A 23,247-nucleotide genomic window follows, 5' to 3' on the forward strand; every position below is an offset into this window, starting at 1 on the left:
TTTAAATGAGCAGAGAATTCTTTTTAGGCTTAGAAATTATTGGAAGAAGTTACGACGATTTTGAGATTTGACTGAAGTTTTATGATATTATTACGACGATGATGTGTATTATGTTGTTGAGGAATTTTTATTATGCTACGTATTTCTCACGATGAAATATTGAAGAAGTTTCGACGAATATGTATATGTATAATGAGGTAAGGAGTAATGAATAGTGGGTAGGGACTCTTGACTTGTGAAAAAGGATGTTGGAAACCAAGAATCGTACTTTAAGAGTTATGACATGTGTGAATCATGTGTGAATGTATCACAATGCCACTGAACATTTTTTGGACACTGTTATATTTATAGGGTTTTGTTTCTACAGATTTGCAACGCTAATTCTTGACCTGTGAAATATTTTTATATGAGACTGTCACTGTAGCGGAAACTGCTGTCGTAAATATGTCGGTAAGAAAGGTAAGTGATCGTGACGTAATGCGTTGTGAGCGGCCAGGTGTGCCAGTTGCCTGGAGGAAAAGCCATTATTGCGAGCCCTTTTTAGCGGCACAGGTAGAAAAAAAAAAGGCAGGCCTTAATCCTCGCCATTGACATTCCTTTAGAGAAAATATTGCAAATGCGACACCCTCATTACTTCCATTAACCTTGCTATTGACATTCCTTTGTAGAAAGCATCGCAAATATTACACGCTCATTACCTGAAAACATATGATTACTCGTACTTTGTGCTAATTACTGCAATGCTTATGAATTGATGGGAAATATTCGTACATCTGCACACCTGATTATGACAAGTGTCTTTCTATGAGAGTTGAGAGCTACTAACTTATGAAATGTCACATGACTATTGAATTATATTTTTATACTTTGCTTTTCGTAGTTGCTTATTTCACTTGATATCTGGTTTCCAGCTGTGTTGCAGCATTGCTTTTATAAAATAAAATGCATTTGCTAATGTGAACACTTTCTGTCAACAGATCTATTAAATAATTATTTTATGATCCACATTCTTTAAAAAAGGAGCACTTGGAAAGGAAAGAACAATAAGAAGGATCTAGTAACAGTAACACATAATTTTCTTTTCAAGTACATGGTAATATTTCTTTTTACAATCAGTTGTTGTGGTGCACCACTTTAATTACATAGATATTAAGATGTGAATACACATTTCCCTTATCTGCATTGTTGTTTTTACTGTAATATTTTTTCTGCTTGCGCTATGTCATGTTTAGATATAAGTTATTGCATTTGCTGTTGCTGTTTGCCAGGCATAGTGCTACTAAATTTCACATTACATTACTCTGCTAAGCCAATTTTACTACTCATTGATTTTTCATGTTGCTGCACATTGGCTCATATTAGTTGTAATTTTGCAATTTATCTGTAAATTAGATTTACTGCTGCTGGCTTTGCCATTTTGCATTCTTTTCATTGCTGTTTGTATTAATTGTTTTGTGCTGCTGCATTGCCTCGTCCCTTAGTTTAGCATCTGAGCTCAGTAGATTTAAGTTTGCTTAAGAGGGGGTAGACTATATGAGAAACTGACTATGGAGAATAGGTAAAGAATGCATTGCGAAGTTATATAAAAAGGATTTGGGCCCAAATGAGTATTGTACAATCAGAAATAATTATTTTGAAAGAAATATGAACAGAATACAGAAAGCATGCTTGGATAGGATTTTTTTGGTGGAAACAAAGGATGAAATAAGAAGAAAGATATATGAAGTTTTGGGTTGGACTGCAGTACCAAATGTTACACTGAAAACGAACCCTGTCCTTTCCTATTGGTGTTATCCCACTATGTGTGTGTGTACCCTTGTGTATTTGTTTTCTTCCTGTCTCTGTGTAATTTTATAGAATTTTTTCTTTTAATATTAAGCTACATTCACTATGATGAGGAATACTGTTATCCTCAAATACAATTGGCATTAATAATGTGTTATTTACTTTGTAAAGATGTTTAGACATTGTTTATTGTTTTGTTTTAATGCTCATGTGTAAAGTTGATGTTTCAATAATTATTCTGATCTATGTATGTACTTATGTCACTATTTTTGTAACACTGATGTATATGTTTATTTCTATTCTTTTGTAAAGCCTGTTTTACTACAAATGTTATCTGTATTGTTATGTTTTTAATAATGTATTTTGTACCTTTGTAATTGTATTCTTATGTTATAAAATTGTAATTGTCACCAGTTCATGATATTATTAACATGTAAGTTACATTTCACTGCACACGTTTCTGTTGGTCATAGTACATGGACAATATGTGAGAAGTAGGGACTGTTAGTGTTTGCACGTTTGTTAATAATTCTGCAAGGGACTGGATAACAGCATTGCTCGTTCTAAGGACAATTCCAAAAACTTTGTGAGTGCACAAGTGGTGGTTTATGGACTTGCTATATTCTCCGCAAGACTCTTCGATGGTGAATGTGCACCTGCACAATCGCAACAGATGGCTGCTGGTCATCTCTGCAAGGACTACAGTGGGTCTGCATCTATGATGACCCACCAACGCCATTATTTCTACAAGGACTGCAGTGGGTCTGCACCTCTGGTGGCCCACCAATACCACAATCTCTACCAGGACTCCAGTGGGTCTGCTCTGTGATGACCTACCTACCAATATTCTTCCAAACTTCGAATGACTCTGCTGTGGGTTTGCTCTGTTGTGGCCCATTACCTGTCAGCATGTCGAGAGTCAGCACTGTCTTTCCATTGGAAGGACAACACTACTTCTTCAAGACTGCATGGAAATCCACTACTTCCGTGTGCATTTTCTTTTACTGCTCAGACTTTGAGACAAACACTGCTATTCTCCTGTTATGTACGATTAGGACTGTCTTTAGGGACTGTGAGAAAATTTGAGCTTTTGACCAACGTTGTATCAATAAGTGTGTGCATTTTATATCTTTGTTACCGTAATTGTGAAAAATTTTTGTCAAATCTGTATTGGCCAGTGCCCAACACCATTTGTAAAAATTTTTGTGGGGAGCATGGGGGCTATGTAAGTAGGCTGTTTATGTTTTCTCTATGTAAGTAGGCTGTTTATGTTTTCTTATTGGCAACGTTACGTAGCGCTCAATATGAAAATCACTGGCTGTGCTGTGTGCAGTCTGTGGCTGCTTTGCATTGTTGTAATACTCGCCATTGTAGTGTTAGGCAGCTGGCTGTGAACAGCGCGTAGCGTTGCGCAGTTGGAGGTGAGCCGCCAGCAGTGGTGGATGTGGGGAGAGAGATGGCGGAGTTTTGAAATTTGTCATGAACTGCTATATTTATATATGATGATATCAAGGTAAATACATTGTTTGTTCTCTATTAATATCTTTCATTTGCTAACTATCCCTATCAGTAGTTAGTGCCTTCCATAGTTTGAATCTTTTATTTAGCTGGCAGTAGTGGCGCTCGCTGTATTGCAGTAGCTTGAGCAGCGAAGATTTTTGTGAGGTAAGTGATTTGTGAAAGGTATAGTTTAATGTTTGTCAGGGCCATTCTTTAGTAGGGAGTTTTGAAAGTCAGATTGCGTTGCGCTAAAAATATTGTGTGTCAGGTTAAGCACAGTCATGTAAAATTGTTCAAAGGGGACGTTTCATAGCTTTTCCTACAATTTGTTTTATATGGCGATTCTAGTTTATGTCATTCTAGGTGATTACTTCTCGGTACTTTACTATAGTTACTGTTTTCAGTAATTTTTCGCCAGTAGTGTAATCAACCAGAATCCACCAGGTCACCATCAACTGCGTATTCCATCATTGTCTATTCCCAGCGAGCACTAGCCGCCACAAATTTTCTCGATCTAAACGTTCAGTTTAAAACTATCCCGCATGCACCTCCAGAAACTGCAGAAAATAAGCTATAGGTATAGTCTGTCTGTAAACTCAAGAGCGAGAGGCGCTTTTGGCAGGGGAAGTGACATTTCCCGGAAGAACGGTGCCACAGACCTACAGGGGCACCCAAAATCACCCAAAATCAGTTTCCCGTTACCTGTCTAGTGGTATAGACCGGCGTGCAGTGATACATCGTTTCTGTTCATGGGATCTTAGTTGCCAGTGTCAATCAGTTAACCTTGTATACTCACTGATATACTTCGGTATCCGGGATTGATGGATGTTCGCCCTGCATTGTAAGAAAATGTGCAGAATACGAAGAAGAGGAGGTATTTGCGGAGTAACGAGCGTTCGATCGTCTCTGACGTTATTACAGCGTGTATAAAAGAGACGACCAAAAAAAAAAAACTGTTGGCGCAATATTACTAGTCCCAATCAAAGGGCTGCAATCCATGCAAACGTCAGCCTCGCCACAATAGGACGTATAAGGAAGTAAAAGCAAAAATAAGCCGCATGCTTTACTGGAATCACCACGAAAGAAAACTGATAATTTTGGAAGGAAACCCATCGTTATAGACGGTTGCACAATCACGTAAAACCTTTGATTTTTATGAAACAGCAGCATTTGAATGTATTCTGTCACTAAATATCTATTTCGGTTGCTATTCATCTGGTTCTAAGACATATTGCTTAAAACATGTGAACAATAGCTATTCTGAACACTGCTGAAATTTCCTTCGAAATATGTAAACCGATATTGGACTTCTAAGTAAAAAGCTTGACATACGAGGTGCGTTCACATATTAATTTTTATTTTTTGCTAAGAACTTCATTTGTTAATCTGCAGCAATGTTATCATCTTCAAAATATACCCCATTACATACTATACACTTTTACCAGAGCTTTATCCAATTTCCGAAACACTTCAGGAAATGTTTCCTCAGGATAGTTTATACGTCTCTTAACTGTGCATTTTTAATCCCCTCTGTGCTTGTAAAACCGCTGTCCTTTAAGGCCTGCTTTGAAATGTTTATACCAGTTGTATGTCCTTGGTTTACTCATAACAGACACACCAAAAGCAATATTTAACATTTCGGAAAATTTCATACACTTTATTCATTTCTTGTAACAAAATTTAGTACAGATTCTCTAATCTATTTTTATACAAAATAAATAATCGTTGGTGCTACCAAAACATAAGTAACAGTTTTGACAGCTGACAACAGAGTAAATAGCCAACATGCATAACATTTTTCACGTACTTTTCAGACATGTTTACAAAGACAGTGGGAAAAAAAGTACTGAAAATCTGACTAGTGCAACACACAAAATTATAAATTTTTAGTTACTTTTTAAACACTCTTCGTGTTGCAAGAATTGTTAAGTTTCAATGCAGCCCTTCAAAGAAAACTTCTATCTTTTAGTAGAATCACAAAGTGAGAACAAGTTTTAAATTCTACAGACTGATTGCGTTACATGGAGTTCTTTTTACTAATAACAATAGAGGAACATACATTCACATGAACAGGCATTCGGTTCTATGTTTGTTGTAGGACCCTGGAAATTGGGAATTTGTGGCAAGTTCATACGGGACGAAACTGCTAAGGTCATCGGTCCCTAGGCTTACACACTGCTTAATCTAAATTAAACTAATTTACACTACGGACAACACACACGCCCATGCCCGAGGGAGGACTCGAACCTCCTACGGGGGGAGCCGCGCGAACTGGAGCAAGGCGCCACAGACCGCCAGGCTACCCCGCGCCGCAGTAGAATCCTGACTTCCATTCTTATGTTAATATTATTTACTCTATAATGTTGTGTTTCGGAAGAAGCTGTCGTCTTTGTATCCCTTTGGTCTTCACGCATTTGTCTAAAAATAAAAGCAGCAGCCGGGACGTATATGTACACGGCGTCGCCACAGATTTAAAGCGCGCGCCGCGGCAGGGCCGGCACTACATTGTGAAACAGCCTGTAGTAGCGCCTTGTGACGTAGCTGGGTAGGCAGAGTGGGGACTCGCTCGCTCGCTCTTCAGTTTACCGACAGATAGCCTTCATCAAACTGCGGAGTTAATAACACTTATACTTGACTAGAGAAGTGTCGGAATATTCTTCTTTAATGTGTAAGCAAACTTTTAAAACACGAGCTACCAGTTCCTCCAGCAGTGCCACCCGCCTTTACAGCTTCACTTCCGCCAGTACTGCTTGCCCTCTCCCCCCAACCTGACAGAAGCTTTCCCGCATAGCTTGCGGGTCTAGCACTCCTGGAAGAACGTATACTGCGGAGAAACAGCCTAGAGCAAGCATGGGCGATCTTTGGTGACCCCGGGCCTGGCTCACCTATTTACTTAAGCTCGTTGGCCCTCTCGTCACGTGATGCGTCAACAGCGCTCATAGCAACTAAAGTGAAAACCTATAGCGTCCGTGACGTTTATGTTGATGGGGTAGCGCACCGACCCGACACGCCAACAAAAAAATGGTTCAAATGGCTCTGAGCACTATGGGACTCAACTGCTGAGGTCATTAGTCCCCTAGAACTGAGAACTAGTTAAACCTAACTAACCTAAGGACATCACAAACATCCATGCCCGAGGCAGGATTCGAACCTGCGACCGTAGCGGTCTTGCGATTCCAGACTGCAGCGCCTTTAACCGCACGGCCACTTCGGCCGGCGGACACGCCAACAATTTAGCCCTTTATACACTCATTTTTTGAGAGTACATTGACTTTATGTTCACTCCATCTTCAGGTGTTTACATTTAATTACTCGGCGTGATAATTGTTTCTTTAATTACGACGTTTTACAGTAATTTTCTCAAGAACGTCCGTTTTAAAAACGACTGAAGAAAGGTTGGCGCGTATCATGAATGGCACCATGGGAGAATAAACGCCTACAAAAATTAAATTACCTTCAGTTTCAACAGTCGCAGTGTTCTATTACATCCACAACGGACAAGAAGTTTTTAGTAATGTTAATGCGAGAAGGAATAGAAAAACAAAACATGGCAGTGAGATAGGCAACCCAGTTGACAGGCAATTGGGAGTAACTTTGTGTTTGTTGGCCATAGACAGGTCATTCGAGTGTTCGAAATTTAGTGTGTTAATACATAGGCCGGCCGCGGTGGTCTAGCGGTTCTAGGCGCTCAGTCCGGAACCGCGCGACTGCTACGGTCGCAGGTTCGAATCCTGCCTCGGGCATGGATGTGTGTGATGACTTTAGGTTAGTTAGGTTTAAGTAGTTCTAAGTTCTAGGGGACTGATGACCACAGATGTTAAGTCCCACAGTGCTCAGAGCCATTTGAACCATTTTTGTTAATACATACAAACACTATTAGCAACCATTTATGTAATATCTGTGCAAAAATACTTTTTCTGACTGGTCACTTAGGCATGGATTTTTTCTATAACACTAAATAACTTAAGCCAATCATTTGTTCGTTCATTTTAAAAAGTGTAAAAATCTAAATCACTTGAACTTAGCTTACGTCGGCTGTATTATGCAGAAGCCAAACTAGATAAAAGCAAAATTTCACTGGTCTGCGTCGTGAGATGCAAACCCCAGCCGGGCCGAGCGTTGGCTGAAATATCTGAAAATGCGTCCCGAGCAGAGTGTAATGCGAGCGCTTGCTCCATCTCACACGAATTTCTTCCTTGGGCCGGACCCGGCCCGAAGGCCACCGGCTGCCCATCCGTGGCTTAGGCAGTTATTTCCAGAATTAATTTTAACTCGGCATCGGAGTGCGCGCTAATTTGAAATTTGGGAGAGTAGGAGACGAGCTACTGGCAGAACTAAAACTTTGATGCCGGGTCGTAAGTTGTGCTTGAGTAAATCGGCAGAGCACGTATCCACGAAAGGCAAAGGTGCCAGATTCAAGTTCTGATAATGCAAAGTTTTAATCTGTGAGGAAATTTCAAATCAGCGCACTCCGCTGCAGAGTGAAAATTCATTCTGGAATAGCAGCCTAGTGCAGAAACATCCGGTGACCTTGGTAGCGTCGGAATTAAACCGCTACGGCAGCAGGATACGTTTCGCTAAGGTAATAGTACACTTTTCTTGAAGAAAGATCGGAGTTACACTCACGTTGCAAACTCATATCAGTCCTTGTTGCCTAATGATGTCCTAGATTTCTGGCAAAAGATTCTACTGGAACTACTTCCTTTAGACAGTTGCCGGCCAAATCTGGTCCAATGAGCCGCGTATTCACGATACCGCACCACACATTAACTGAGTGAATTGCGACAGTGCCTGATTATGTTTCGGATAAACATTATTCATAAATAATCTTAATCCAGTGCATCAGTTCATTGATAATAATTACTCCTTCATACATATCATGCCGCATGGTTTTAGATTCTTCCCCATGTTGCAGCCCACATTAGTGGTGATCAGGTTCTTTAATTATCTACATATATATACAAGCTCCACAAGTCCTCATTCGGAGCATGGCTGAGGGCACCTTATACCACTGCTAGTTATTCCTTTCCTGGTCCACTCGCAGATGGAGCGAGGAAAAAACGACTTTCTCTATGCTTCCGTACGAACCCTGTTATCTATTGTCTTCGCTGTTCTTACGCTAGATGTATGGAGGGAGGTAGGAACAGGATCGTTCTGCAGTCTGTCGGAAATTTAGGTTCTCTAAATTTTCTCTACAGTGCTACGCGCCAAGAACGTCTTCTTCTGTCCAGAGATACCCATTTGAGATCACGGATCATTTCCATAATACCCGTGTGTTGATCGAACCCACCGCTAACAAAATTAGCAGCACTCCTCTGAATTGCTACGACGTCTTCCTTTAAGTAGAGCCATTGGGAACCCCAAACAGTCGGTCACACTCAAGAATTGGTTCCACAAGCGTTCTGTACTTTTCTAGAATTCGCCTTTCCTACAATCTAACTTACGTATTCATTCCATTTGATGTAGCTTGGTATCGTTGCGCCTAGATATTTAATCGACATGACGGTCTCAATCTGCACACTACTAATAATGTATTTGAACATTAGAGGCTTGTTTTTCCCACTCATTTGCATTAACTTACATTTTTCCACATTTAGAGCAAGATGCCGTTCACCGCACCAAATAGAAATCCTAACTAAGTCGTCCTGTATCCTCCTACAGTCAACCAATGACGACCATTTCTAGTACACTACAGCATCATCGGCAAACAGTTGCAGAGGCTGCTCACTTTTGTTCTGTGTGCCGTACTCACACGTACGGCGTATCCAACTGCAGCGAAATTATCTTGCAGATGCTTATATGTGCACAATGGTTTTTCAGACTTTGAATCGTACCTGGGTTCCTGTCTTTTGTGGCAGCACGCTTTAGGATACAGATCCAACTTGCGATAAGATCCCCCCTTCATTTTACATGTCGCATATCAACAGAGAGCGAGCGAATTTGTCTCTGCATTTGCGCTCGTTTCGATTGCTCTAATTTTTTTTTTTTTTTTTTTTTTTACTTTCTTAGCGCTATACCATGTTTTTCTTCCCTTTGGTTTCACTCATACAACCACTTCTAATACGCAACGTCTTAGAAAGTTAAAAAAAAACGTCATTACATGTTGGATAATACTAATAACGAAATATACAACGTCTGAGAATAATATTGAAATTAATACATCGGGCCCTCAGTTAATAGATTTCAGACAGTGAGGATGAACATTTTTACACACACACACACACATCTCGACACAAACCCAAACATAAGTTACAATTTAAATCCACCTTTTAAAACAAATGCCACTTATAGTTTATAAATATCTAAATTGTTCGTGATAAAGGAGATTAATACACGAAAAGGAAGTGGTTGATGCATATGGACCAGCTCCGTATTCAGCCAGTTGGATTCTCTACTGTATCGAGAGCAGCCGAACAAGTTATGATTAATGTTCTGGAGGTCCCCACAGCCCCAATATGGAGGTTATCTGAGGTGCATCCTAAAAGATATTGTCGATGGCAGCCGTAGTTCAATTTCAATCTACCACCGACCTTCGCAAACTGTTTCGTGATCTTTAAGTTCACAGTCCCCTGTGTAGCATACCACAGGGCCTTCGGTAAATGTGGATGAATTCGCCTGTGACAGGTACTCTTGTGTAGATCTTCAGTCTCTCATGCCTCTTTCAGGTCACTTTTGGTCAAGCGTCTAACCACAGAAATGAGATCGTCTGTGGGAATGCGTCGATCTTGTATGCCAGCCATCGTCGCGCCCTTGGCCAATCGACCGGCATTTTCGTTCTCCACAATCCTAGCATGGCCTTGATCCACACAGGAGACCCCCTAATCGGTTCGGCAGCAGCAGCTATTTGGTAAGGTGAGGTACCCCCTTTGTCCTTGCCAATACAGTTTCAGCGCTAATAGCGAGTCCGTGAATATGACAATATATTCAGCCACTATGGTCATGTCGTAACTTAGCGCTCTGTCAATGGCTACTAGTTCAATCCTATAAACTGACAGCTCTTTCGATAGACGAAATAGCTCACTCTTCTTATTTTTAATATCAACGTAGGCACACCCGATGGGGCCCTTGTATTTACATTCGTCGATATAGGTTCAAATGGCTCTGAGCACTATGGGGCTTAACATCTGAGGTCATCAGTCCCCTAGAACTGAGAACTACTTAAACCTAACTAACCTAAGGACATTACATACATCTATGCTCGAGGCAGGATTCGAACCTGCGACCTTAGTGGTCGCGCGGTTCCAGACTGAAGCGCCTAGAACCGCTCGGCCACAAGGGCCGGCTCGTCGGTATAGACACACGTGGTGCCTCGACAGCTCTCTATAAAGCTTAAATCACTGTTGTTGTCTACTGGGTTCTCGGAATAGTACATACTGTGTATGTTTGGTACTTGGTAAGTTCATACTCTTGCTCCAAGTAGAGTTGCGGTCGCGTTCTTTGAATGAGGTGTTGGTACTTGCTCAGCGTTGAAAATGCTTCCACAAGAGGTCGTGTTGATTTATTTATCCAGTGACGGTCGGTGTAGCATCGCGCTGTGAGGTCGCAGACTTTTTTTTTTTTTCAGTACATCGTCAAAGCGTTTTAGGTGTTTCAGAATAGATTTTCTACTGAGGTATTGCCTCAAGGTGGTGCTCAGTAGGGTGCTTCCACTGTTTCAACTGTGTGGATCCAATATCTCCTATGCGTAATCTCAGAGCTTTGTATTGATACCTATCAAGTGTCTGCGGCTGCTGCCTGGAGGCCCTGCCGTACAGCAAACAGGTATAATGCAGGGAGAGCGCAGCAGCTCTCAATACCTGTGTAAGGTAAGACCCATACCTTCTATGCGTTTCTCGTCGCGACACGCATTGTATTCAGAGCGTTTCCATATTTATCTTTGATATGGTCTATAAGGCGGAACTATCAAAGCTTATTCTTTACATAAAAGCCTAGATATTTAACACATCCTTTAAAGGGAATCTGGAAATCGCGTCGTCTTGTGGCTTCAGTAGCTTTGAATCTGTGTCAAGAGTGTATACAGCCAGTCAACTTACTGGGTGTAACAGCAAGTCTGTTCTCCTTTAACCAGTGTTCCAAGTGTTGTATTATTTCGCTCAAGTTATTTTTAACGGTTTCCAGGAAAGTTACAGTAGGATAAATCCACACATCGTCAGCATACTGGAGTATGGTAATTCTATCTGATAAGATACAAGGGAGGTGACTGGTATAAATCTTAAATAACAAGGGGGAGATAACAGATCCTTGTGTCAGCCCCGGACGTGTCGCCCTCTGTCCAGTAATGCTCTGATCCAAAGTGGTAAAATGTCTTGTTAAGTCACACAATAAATGCAGTATTTTAAATCTCGAAACCTTTTGTTATCTCATGATAGAATGATTAAATTATTTTATAACCTATGAACAATGCTTAGGCTCAAACTGTTAATAAATTATGGTTTCTAAAATAAGAACCCACTGCGTTGTATATGGCCTTTTCGAAGATTTTCATAAAACGATATTTATATGAACATCAACATCTGTTCTCCTCAATCAATCGTAAGGAATGTTACGTTAGATACGTGTTGCACCACTATCACATCCCATTCGCTTATCGCTTGCAGGAAGAAAAACTGTCGGTGTCTCTCTGCAAGGGTCTGAATTTCTGTCACTTTAGATTCGCGGTCATTATGCGACGTGTATTGGAGGGCGTGGTACGTGCTCTCGGAATCAGGCTCCTTGCGATGAGTAGCACCTATCTTACGGTGTCTCTCACGGTACTTTGTAGAGCAAAATATATTTTTGTTGACGTGTTTTGCACGTTTTAAAACTTGGTAAATAACGTTATAGCTCCGTAAGCTGCCGTTTTTGAAATACGGGAAGCTCTGCCAGGCGTATGTGGTTCAGTTTACTGAACTTCCACCATTGATCTTACAACTACTTCATTTTAATGGAAAAATCTACAAGCAAAATAAAGACTTAGCCGTGGGCGTGTGTATTAAGTACCATTTTTCTTGATTATGTAGAAAATTAGCTTTTTATAGAATGCTAGTTGAAAAGATAGTGTATGATAGGTGCTACGTAGATGACACTGTTATTTCGTTCAATGGAACAGAATAGGCGCCATCAACACTTCATCAGATATTCAATGAACTGCACAAAAATATACAATTCACCACTGAATATAAAAAAGATTATTAATGTATTCCGGAAAGCGACCAGCGGAAACCGTTCACAATGTCTCATGTCATTACTTGATGCATAAAAAAGTATTTCTGCTTGCCATGTTAGACTGAACAGTATTCTTATCACTATATGATAAGAACAATGAAATGGAGCTTAATTACGTTCAGACAGATAGCTATGGAAAACGGATAAAATCATGAAACAGGACTATAGAGACTAGAAAAATAAGAACTAGGAGAGAAGTAACATTAATAAACTAAGAAAAAAACCAAAATAGGACTCTATCAGTCATCTCCTCCTCCCCATTCTGTCTCCTCATCCTCTCTGAACCTATCTTCCTCTCCTTTTCTCTTTCAGTCTCCATTTCCCCACCTCTTTTTCCATATCCCCCATCCCCCGCCCTTATCCATCTGTCCACCACCCCTTTACATCCTCCACCCCTCCTCCCCTCTTTCTGTCCATTTCATCTCCCCCTCACTTCGTCCATCCCCTCCTCTATCCATTTCAACCTGTCCCCAGTCATGCTCATTGGCATGTGTACCCCCTGCAGTACAGTTCAATAATGCAGGCCGATACTATTCGCAGAACATGCCTGTCATGCATTGAAGACTACATGTTGGGGCCCGGAAAACCTTTCCTTGCTCCTGAAATGTAGGCTTCCCTTCAAAGCAGGTTGATTTGGCAGGATGATACTGTTCTTGCACAACATGCTTGTCGTAAAGGGCAGCCTAATCACCAGAGGCTAGAAAAAAAAACATTTTTTGGCCATACTTCTGCTCCTATTAGAAGTAGAAGGTTGTAAATCCCACAGTATTCATGAGGCTCGCTGTTTCTGAGCCAAATTTGGCTGAAATCAATCAAGGCTTCGGGAGGAGATCCTGGACGTACGCACACACACTCTGTTTTACATATACTGGGTGTCTCTCCTTTGGGTCGTCAGTCTCATTTTCTCTGGTATTTCAGCAGATATTTGCAATTTCGTTCTTGCAATGCATAGTTGGAGTCAGCTCAAAAAAGTACTGCGCATTAAATCTCTCATGCAATGCTCGGTATTAATGAAAAGCGTCGGTTTTTTTTGCTGTTACAAATAAAATGATTTGTTAAATCGGAATTGTACGTGCCCATTCAACAGAGCGGTCCCAAATTAGTCTAGCGCAATGTTCATTTTGTCAGTATGTTTTAACAGGGACATAAAAACATGAAGACTCGCCTATTACTCCAGCAGCAACTGAGCGGCACCTCTGCATGTTGATAGCAGTCAGCGTGGGCCAGGGCAATGCTGTCACCGTTGGATTACTGGTGTCCTTTGTGTTTTACTCCTCTTGTTAATACATATCGATAAAACAAATTCGCAGTAGACTAATTTGGGAGCACTCTGTCGAATGGGCACGTAAAATGCCGATTTAACAAATCATTTTATTTGTAATGTGTAACGAGCTGACGCCTTCTGTTGACGATGATTCTTGTATGAAAGACTGAGACGAGTAGTATTAGTTCGGACTGCCGATTTCAGCACTTCGGAAAAACTAATTGCGAATATCTGCCGAAACACCGGAGAAATTAAGCCTGATGACTCTTAGCAGAGGCACCCTATATAATAGACACATTACGAATATACACTGTCTGAAAAAATATTAAGCACACAGAAGTCTTTATGGTATGTGAATGTAACTTCGTACACATACACGGCGCTTAGGTAAATGATTAGATTTGCAATTCTGTGTGATCGGTAGAATGGCCACCAACGTTCAATAGCGATAATCGTGTTTACTGTTCTTATAAGGCCTGGTAGAGTCGAGAACGGCATCAGATGTCGTGTGAGATGATGAGAGGCAGCGTTTTCAGCAATTTACAGAGTTTGAAAGGGGGCTCATTGAGACTGTCCATTTGGCCATTGGTCGATTCGTCCAATATCTTAATTTGTGACAGTGGCCCAGTGCTGGACTGCATGGAACACGAAGGCAGACATACTCTTCATCAAACTTCCGATCAGCTATGTCTGTCCACCACAAACGGAGACCACCGTATTGTGCACCAAGCACGTCTTAACCCTTTCACATCTACACTTGCCACCTGAGAATAAATAATGGATATTCTGAGCATTGTAACAAGGCCGGTCCCATTCCAAAATACCATTATCCATGATGGCGGCCTTGACGTCAGAGACATTATGAACTGTTTTGATAACACCGCAACCATTCCAAAGCATCGTTATTCGACAACAACAAGGTCGCACGCAGTGTATCCGGCACGCGTTGCATCTCTAGTCTTTATTACCGCCACCAGAGTAATCTGTCATCAAGTCAGCTGATGGTTTTGTGGGGTGGTGGAAATGGCTGCATCCAATACGATCCCTTAATTGAGTCACATGTTCGACTTCTACCAATAGGATTCAACTATCCTATGACCTCATTGTAGGACATATATAGGTTAAGTTCCGGGACCTCAGTCTTGGTCACTCAGTCAGCGGGAGACTAAGAAGAACAATCATGAAGCACCAGTCGACCTCCAGTGCAGTCACTCAGAACAGGATCAAACGGAAAACTAAGTATCATATTTCACATTATTCTATCTCGTTCATTATCCTTATTATTCAATGTTTTCACTTATTCGCTAATATCTAATCATTCATCTTCTTTTTTCAACAGAGTCAAGCGCCACCATGCTTAGCTCCGCAGACGCGTCCGAACCTGCATCATCATTAGCTTCGTTAACCATCTCATCCGGACCTACACCAGCGACAGCCGACTCATTTGATCCAGTAGCGACCACGTGGGATCCTGTAGCCCACCTAGCTCACATGTTGGAGCAGGACAAGGAGTTGCTGCTCTCCGTCCCACTCAGCAACTTGTGTGATGAAGACGCTCGATCTGCTCACCACACAACGAATTCAACCACTGGTGGTGTTAAAGATCAACTAAATGGTGGTCAGTACTGGATGCCTACATATAACTCATCACAATCGAACACTCCCGTGATAGTGCAACCACCGAGTTTAGATACTATAAATAAAAAGAATACGTCTAGTGCGGCTACGCTATTCACCACGACATATAATTTAACCTCCAGTGGTTCCAAACGTGTGAACATTGCTATAGACGTCCATCATGTCTGGGGGATCCAAGCTATAATGGAGATTGAAAATATTTCCAAAAGTGTTAAAGTCCCGATTTCCGAGTTCGACTGGGCCGGGATCTGTCATGCAGGGCGCTACATCAATCAACAAATGACCACCGAATATGATCCAACTCATTCCCCACCAGAAATTCGTCTTGCCGATGTCACACTTTCCATTACTACTGTATATGATGACTGCGCCTTATGCATTAAATCATGTGTCGACAGCGTCTATCTAAGGCATCCGTCAGTTATCAAATTATTCAACCTAGACTCCTCTATACGGTTTGCTCTCGAGAGACTGAATCGTTGGGTTCCTAGCATAGAGGCAGCATATAGTGATGTTAAAAACTCTCTACGTGTTAATAATATACATATTGACGATTTTGAGCAGCATCTTCGTTCGCATATGGCCATTAAAACTATAGACTTCCAATTGAAATGCGTGTGTCAAAAACCAGAGTACTCAGAGTCACCTATCGGATTGCGTGAGATACGTGCAGAATTTATTGCCAACCAAAGAGAATTATTTGGTATATATTGTACAGGTTCTAAGAAGAAACGTGCAGATTATGATAACACCCCAGAAATAGTACATCCAATGTATGATTTTTAAATAAATAATTTATATTTAATCTTATCTCCTGTTTCTCTTTTATTTCAGACCACCACTCCTATTATAATCAAATTGATCCAATAATTTTTTAATTCTACTCAAATTATGACCATCTTACTCTTCATACATGTGTTCCTCGTGTAGGCAGTATAGCTCAATCGGTTAATTGATCGAACTATACTGGCTACACACAAATATTATTATTATCCTCTCAGTTATATTTTCTATATATGTCAAGTACTTGTTTGTACATGGCTCATTTACTATCATGGCTGGCTGGGTGAAGCACCCTCACCACAAGGACTTTGTTGTCGGTGACTGGTCATGTGAAGATTCAAGTGAAGAGCAGAAGAAGAAGAAGAACAAGAAAAACGGAATTCTCCTTCCCGATAATATAAGAGCAATTATTGTAGGCCCATCCAACTGCGGCAAGACTAATGTCCTCATGACTCTGCCAACTCATGTGCAAGGTGTCCGATTTGAACATGTCTGTCTATTCTCAAAAACACTCTTTCAACCCAAGTATCAGCTATTGCATGAGATATTTCGAGGTGTAGATGGCGTTACATACACAACATTCAGTGAAAGCTCTGATATCCCCCCACCTGAAGAAACAAAACCAAACACAGTATTCATATTTGACGATGTTGCAGTAGAAAACCAAGACCAAATTCGAAAATATTTCTCTTTCGGTCGCCATATGGGTGCTGACGTATTTTATCTAAGTCAAACATATTCCAGAATCCCCAAACAACTTGTTAGGGATAACGCAAATCTCATTATAGCCTTCAAGCAAGACAATCTTAATTTAAGACACATTTACCAAGCACATGTGGGGACGGATATGTCGTTCAATGATTTCTTAAAGATATGTGCAGACTGTTGGAACCATTCACAGTATGGGTTTCTCGTTATTGATAAAACAAGAAAACTGTATGATGGTAGATACAGACGAAACTTTCAAGAATTTTTGCATATATAACAAGGTAATAGACGTTAGCAAATCAGTCTACGTCATACCATGGACAAATTCGCGCGTATGTCCACCTCTCAACCTGAGATGATTGGTGTACACAGACAGAACATTCGCTTGTACATGGATGCGAAAATTCAAGCTATGGCTCTTAAAGTTGCAAGTATGCGCAGGGAACTAGAGACCTATTACCAAACCCTTCTGAGAATGGTGAATGAGTTAAATGAGCTAGTTAATCAAGTCAGTAAGAAAGTAACCGACTTAACTGAAAAGGTCGATCATATTCAGGGAAAAATAGATGTAGACCTGATTGTTGTCGATATGGGCGATCGTGATCATACTAAGAAGCTGAAGAAAATGAATGCATATATAAAGCCTCATGTCGCAGAGACGTCTGATTAGTATACGTTGAGATGTCGACGACCAAACAGAAAGTCATTCAAGCCCGTAAAGCAGTCCGAGAGAAATTACGGTTGCTTAGGTTAGGGCATATTGATCGTCAGCAAACACTAAGAGAGACCTTTAAGCCCGTTACTGAGTCTCTCCGACAGCTCTCACCAAAAACAAAAACGACCCAAAACGACAGTCATGCCATTGATGAATTCATTATTAGTCACGCACCAGGCCAGATAGATAGAACATTCGGCGTTAGCCCGGGAAGACCGTACATGTTGGGCGCGCATCCCATAACTGTAACAGGAGACAAAATACAAATAGCAGATAGACAGTTTGACCGAACACCAGGCTTAATGAAGCTTATTTTCCTAAGACCAACTAAAAAACCTATAAATTATTCAGTTAGTGATAAGGACACGTACCGTCAAATACTACACATGACTGGTGTACACAAGATCACCAAAAGCCTAACCAACAGGAAGTATAAAACCATTATAAAACCAATACTTGAAGACCAAAACAACAACAACGGTGCCAGCAGCGGAGATGGTACTGACATTGGTCTTAAGACAGTGAACAATCGAGTCCCTCAGTATATATATTATGACGACCCCAACGAACTAATAGATCGACTACGTCTGCTCATGGCATCAGCTGCTGCAGGTAATACAGCTCATTCGAATGAAGTTATCTCCATAACCTCTGAGCTTCGAGAGAGAGGTATCATCGAATAAGTATGGAGACCGTAGTTCGAGAACTACACAAACCAGCACGCAAAACATACCCGGGCAGGCATGTCATGATTAAAGGGATGGATGACTTGTGGCAAGCTGATCTTGTAGATATGCGACAGTATTAACATGAGAATAATGGCTTCAAATACATTTTAATTGTTATTGATACATACTCCAAATTTGCATGGGCAGTACCAGTCAAGACAAAAACCGGACCAAATGTCGCTGATGCTTTTGAACGCTTGCTACAGTTAGGAACCAATCGATGCCCGGACAATCTCCAAACCGATCATGGTGGTGAGTTCTACAATAGGTACTTCAAGACAGTGATGCAGCGGTATGGAATACATCACTACTCGACATTCACTCACCTGAAGGCAAGTATCGTAGAGCGCTTGAACAGAACAATAAAAGGCAGAATGTGGATGCGGTTTAACCTTCGTGGCTCATACAAATGGACAGCTATCCTCCCAGAAATAATTGCTCAATATAATAGAACCAAACATAGCACAATAAAAATGCGCCCAATTGATGTTCGTGATAACACACTCATGGATACGGTATACTTTCACATTAAGATACTGGATCCATGCAAACAGAAATTTAATGTAGGTGATTTGGTGCGTATCTCAAAACACAAGACCGCATTTGAGAAATCATACCTACCGAACTGATCGACTGAGATATTTACAGTTTCAAATGTGCAGCGAACGAATCCTAGAACTTATTTATTGAAAGACAGTAAAGGTGAAGAAATTGCAGGCTCCTTCTACACTGAGGAGATGCAGAAGAGCTCACAACCAGATCTTTTTCTCGTGGAGAGAGTCATAAGACGACTTGGAAATAAAGCCCTAGTCAAATGGCTTGGTTTTCCTGCTACACAAAACAGTTGGATTGATGCCAGGGATTTGCTATGTAATGAACATTCATCGTCCACAACCACCACAGTAGCCTGACATGCGCGATCGAGGGCACATTAGAGGAGGCGGTGGTGTTCTGGACAAACTACCTTTGGAATTACACATCCCGGGGTATAACTACTGCGGACCTGGGACAAAGCTTCAGAAACGCTTGGCGCGAGGTGATAAGGGAGTGAATCTGCTTGACGAAGCGTGCATGGAACACGACATTGCATACGAAGCAAATAAAGATCTACCAAGTCGCCACATTGCAGATAGGATTTTAGTTGATAAAGCTAAGGCGATACGGAAAAGAAAAGATATTGGTATAGGTCAACGCATCGCGGCATTCGCAGTTGATAAAACCATGGGCGGAAAAATCAAGTTAGGATTAGGAGTGATGAATTTCAAGCGCGTTATGAACGCTGCACGTCGCGCACTAAACATGAAGAACAAGAAGGGTTGTTTGAAGAAATGTATCCTGACAGCGATGTATGCAGCTAAAAACGCAATGAAGGACAAAGAATCACCAACGAGAAGATCCGTTAAAGCACCTCGCATTCTACCAATACCCAAGACATCCGGCGGTTTTATTCCTTTTCTCATCCCAGCCCTCTCCGCGCTCTCAGCGGTAGGTTCGCTCGCCGGTGGAGCTGCAGCTATCGCTCGAACAGTCAAGAATGCGCAAAACTCGCAAACCCAGAAGAGGCGAGAAGACATAACCGCATGATGGAAGCAGCAGTCATTGGAAAAGGCCTATACTTGAAACCGTACAAGAAGGGTCTTGGTCTATTCATAAATTAAAAAAAAGCCCAATAGCGGTCCTACCAGATCGACCACTCACAAATACAGACCTTCTTAAGTTTGTTAGACATAAATTCAAGATACCAAGATTCAGTGGTGTGTTTATGAGGGATACATTACCTAAGACTATGTGGAAAACTGGTGAATGCGGTATTGTGAATTTAGATGTTGTCGGAGGTCCTGGCACCCACTGGGTGGCGTACGTTATGAAAGACGCTGGGGTAGTCTACTATTTCGACTCCTTTGGTGACCTGCAACCACCCGAAGAATTACAGCAATACTTCACTCACAGAAGACATGTACTATACAATTATCATCGGTATCAGGACTTTAATACATACCTCTGCGGGCATCTTTGCATCATCTTTCTCTTGACGTTCACAAAGAAGAAGAATAAGAACAAGAACTAACGTATATAAGCAGGATCTTTAAACCTTCATTCATCAGTTGACGTTCAGATGCAATGTCGTACACTTTGACGTTGAAAGGACGGTCATCTGTATTGCGTGCAAATTACTTCCCACCAATTGATTTGAGTGCAGGTCAATGGAGTGCTGCATTGATTGGACTGGAGACGTACAACAGCATCCCGAATATCACCAACACTAACAATAAACTGCATCTCGATATTAATGGTGAAAAAGATATTCTTGAAATAGAATCTGGTGCATACGATATTGACGATTTAAACGAACTCTTAAAACAGTCTGGAAAAGGTATTGAACTACGTGCAAACATCAATACACTTAAATCTGAAATAAGGACTCTAAATGCAACGATTGACTTTAGCCAGAAACATTCAATAGGATCCCTGCTTGGATTCACAAAAGGGCAGATTTTGAAGAAAGATCCAACTAAATTTTACAAGTCCAATCAGTCTGTGGATATACTCCCAGTCAGCACAATACGTGTCGAGTGTAACATTGCTACGAATTCCTATCTCAACGATACTCTCATTCACACTATTTACGGATTCTTCCCCTCAGTTGCAGCGTGGTATAAGATTGTTGAGACACCTGCCAATGCAATATACCTTCCAGTGACTGCTCAGACATTGGTCTATTTGGAGCTGCGTATTGTGGATCAGAATAATAAACTTGTCGACTTTCGCGGTGAGGAAATCATTATACGATTACATCTAAAACAAGATGGGCTTGCGGTATAAAACAAGTGCACGCAATACACAGCGCGCCACTTCGCTACTGAACAGCAAACTGATAACACCTGTGAACTACGAATTTCTTAAATCAGTTGGTCTCAAACCCTGCAATGACGTCATCACTCAATATAACCAATCCAGTAGAGTATGATGACAGAATTATACGTCAAGAATACTTCTCTCATAAATCTTACGCTTCAACCACGTTTAAAAAGAATGATGAAATCAGGATTGTCATACAGCACCAGGACACACTCACTCTTCCGTGGAAGAGTTTCATATATCTCGAGGGGTCATTCAAGAAAACTGATGGCACCGATACAGTTGGGTCCAAGCTGACACGCAACGCATTGGCATTCGTCTTCCAAGAGATTCGCTATGAACTGAATGGTTCTGAGATTGATCGTACACGCAATGTTGGTCTAACATCGACCCTTAAAACATACGTCTCGGCATCACCAGCAGATCTGCACAGTTTAGAAAATGCTGGATGGTTCATAGACGATGCGGAGGGTAGAACACCCCAGGAGTACAAGCGATTTACTGCATGCATACCTCTAAAAATACTTATGGGATATTTTGAGGATATGAGACAGATTATTATGAACGCTAAACAGGAACTTATTCTCGTGCGGAGTGCGACAGACAATAACTCGTACATTCAAGGAGCTCAAGAAGAGAATAGGATCACAATCAACAAATTAATATGGAAAATGCCTCACGTCAGTGTATCCGACGAGGAACGATTGAAGCTTTTGAAAGTGTTGAATTCAGGTACATTTCTGTCACTGACCTTCCGCTCATGGGAGATCTTTGAGTATCCAGTGTTACCGACCGCGAGCAGACAAACATGGGCTCTTAAGACCTCCAGTCATATCGAGACACCCAGATTCATTATACTTGCGTTTCAGACTGATAGAAGAGCAAATACATCAAACGATTCCACCGTGTTCGATAACTGCAAGTTAACTAACGCCAAAGTCTACCTCAATTCAGAATTCTACCCATATGACAGTCTACATCTGCAATGGAATGAAAATGTATACAGCCTCGCGTATGACATGTATGCAAGGTTTCGTCCTTCTTACTATGAAATTGCTGAAGGAGAGGGAGGGGGGTGTCTACTGAGTCCTCGTAAGTTCAAAGAGCTTTCACCGATCATTGTAATAGACTGCTCTAAACAGAATGAGATAATTAAGTCTGGACCTATAGACGTTCGAATTGAATTTGAATCATCGACAAATTTCCCAGAACACACCACTGCATATGCATTAGTCCTACACGACAGAATAATCAATTAATCTCCGCTCACAGGTGTTGTGCAACGAGCTGTATAAATGAAAATGTGCTGTCCTGTGCATTGATCATTTGACGATGGCAACTCAGCCTGTGAAGATCATTGCAGATGTTCAAGGATTCCATGATGGAGAGCGAAGACAGTTCGTATTTAAACAAGTTGCTTTTGTGACCTACACACAAGACGCAGGAATAATTGAAACCTTCTCCGCAAATATTCGATCACCAAGACCGTTCACGCAAGTGAAATCTTGTAAAACACGGACCAGTGCATTGTGGTTAACTAATTTTTATCATGGAATTCACTGGGATGATCCCGGCATACCCTATAAAGATGTGGTGATCGCACTTAAATTATTCGATCACAAGGACACCATCGTTTACGTGAAGGGAAAGGACAAAACCTCCTGGATGCGTCAAATATTTAAATTTGCATCTATTCAAAACCTTGAATGGTACGGATGTCCATCCATCCATCGACTGAAGAACAATTACCAAAAAAGTGCTTTTGTATCTGCATATGAGAATGTAAAATTACTTTTCACTTTTATTAGAAATAAATAATAGTTTATAAGATTGAGTGTTTTTTCTTTCTATGACATCCAACGTCCCTAGTATTGTAAGTTTATTCTTTTTATATTGTATATGAAGGGAACTCCACTGGAACTGTCCGAGAGAGACACATACCCCGGCCTTTGACGTGGAATGAGCCTACTGTCATAGTTAGGCGCGGATGCGTCAGATGCCGATCTCGCGGCCTCCGTCGAAATCGACAGACACGCGCAGCCGCTGACGCTTGGTAGGGGGTT

At 41.2% G+C, this 23,247-nt stretch overlaps 2 protein-coding genes across 3 annotated transcripts in view; one reads left to right on the forward strand and one right to left on the reverse strand.

Annotated features, from left to right (window-relative positions):
* LOC126475134 (BTB/POZ domain-containing protein 1-like) overlaps positions 1–23,247 on the forward strand; it is a 472,458-nt gene that overhangs the window by 359,087 nt on the left and 90,124 nt on the right. The gene's annotated exons all lie outside the window — the stretch shown is intronic.
* The window catches only part of LOC126475135 (uncharacterized), a 74,352-nt gene that overhangs the window by 24,519 nt on the left and 26,586 nt on the right, over positions 1–23,247 (reverse strand). The window lies entirely within an intron of this gene.

Source organism: Schistocerca serialis, chromosome 4, assembly GCF_023864345.2.
Source record: "Schistocerca serialis cubense isolate TAMUIC-IGC-003099 chromosome 4, iqSchSeri2.2, whole genome shotgun sequence".
NCBI classification, from domain to species: Eukaryota; Metazoa; Arthropoda; class Insecta; order Orthoptera; family Acrididae; genus Schistocerca; species Schistocerca serialis.